Source organism: Rhagoletis pomonella, unplaced genomic scaffold (assembly GCF_013731165.1).
Source record: "Rhagoletis pomonella isolate Grant_MI unplaced genomic scaffold, Rhpom_1.0 Rhpom_scaffold_00002, whole genome shotgun sequence".
NCBI classification, from domain to species: domain Eukaryota; kingdom Metazoa; phylum Arthropoda; class Insecta; order Diptera; family Tephritidae; genus Rhagoletis; species Rhagoletis pomonella.
Window position 1 is genome coordinate 31,747,156 of NW_023458556.1, and position 1,229 is coordinate 31,748,384.

Below are 1,229 nucleotides of genomic sequence, written 5' to 3' on the forward strand. Positions count from 1 at the left end.
AGATGAAGATGAAGATGAAGATAAGGATAAAAATCATAACCCCTTAACTTTAACTCATCTTAACTTAAAAACTTACTCCACCTGAGCTCACCACACATTAATTCACCACACTTTAACTCCCCACACCTAAATTCACCACACCTCAACTCGCCACACCTTAACCCCCGCACCTAAATCCACCACACCTAAATCCACCACCCTTAATTCACCACACCTCAACTTTCTCACCACACCTTAACTCACCTCAACTCACCACACCAAAATTCACCACACCTCAACTTTCTCACCATAACTTAACTCACCACACCTGAATCCACCACACCTAAATGCACCACACCGTAACTCCTACACCCAATTCCACCACACCGCAGCTCACCACACCCAATTTCACCACATGACATGATATCACTTGATGTGGCATCAAAGGCAACATCATTTGGCATAAAATGAACCAAAATAATTAAGATTTAGATAGAGGTGAAAAAAGAGATAAAAAGGAAATACAACTGAAGAGTGTGCGATGTTATATTGTGGTGTGTTATGCTTCATATGTTATGTTATTTATTCTTATGTTATGGTTATGTTATGTTATACCAAGTACTAAGCTAAACTCCCCTCCACTTAACCCATTCCAACTAATGTTATTTTAGCTTATTCAACTTACATAAACTATCCTTAATTTTATCGGTTGAATTTCAACCGCTGGGCGAACACTAGTATAAATAAAAAGTGAATTTTGAATTTTTTATTAGTTATGACACTTCAGCGATGATGTTTGTTACGTCTTTTTGCATTTCAGGTGATGAAGTGCTTTTTTCTCAAATAGCTTTCCACCACGAGTGGTGAATGAGAGAGCTTTTTTGTGCTAGAATGATAAAAGTCGTTCGAACTATCTTGCCATCTGTCTTTCATTTGTCTTACGATCTTAGTCAACTGCAGTTAATTCCCGATATAATACCGAATTAATGAGTTGATCCAGATCAACCCTACCGTCTCCAAAGTATTCAGTACTCATAAAAGAACTCAAAAGTACCCAGAACTTAAAAGAACTCGAAAGTACTCAGTACTTAAAAATACTCTGTTCCAATCATCACTTTGACGCATACACTCAGGATCGATTCAAAGTACTCAGTATTACTTAAGTGACGAATAGATACTTAAAAGTACTGAGTTTTATTTATATATATTTACCGGTATTCAGAAATGATTGTTCTCAATTTGAAGTTCAT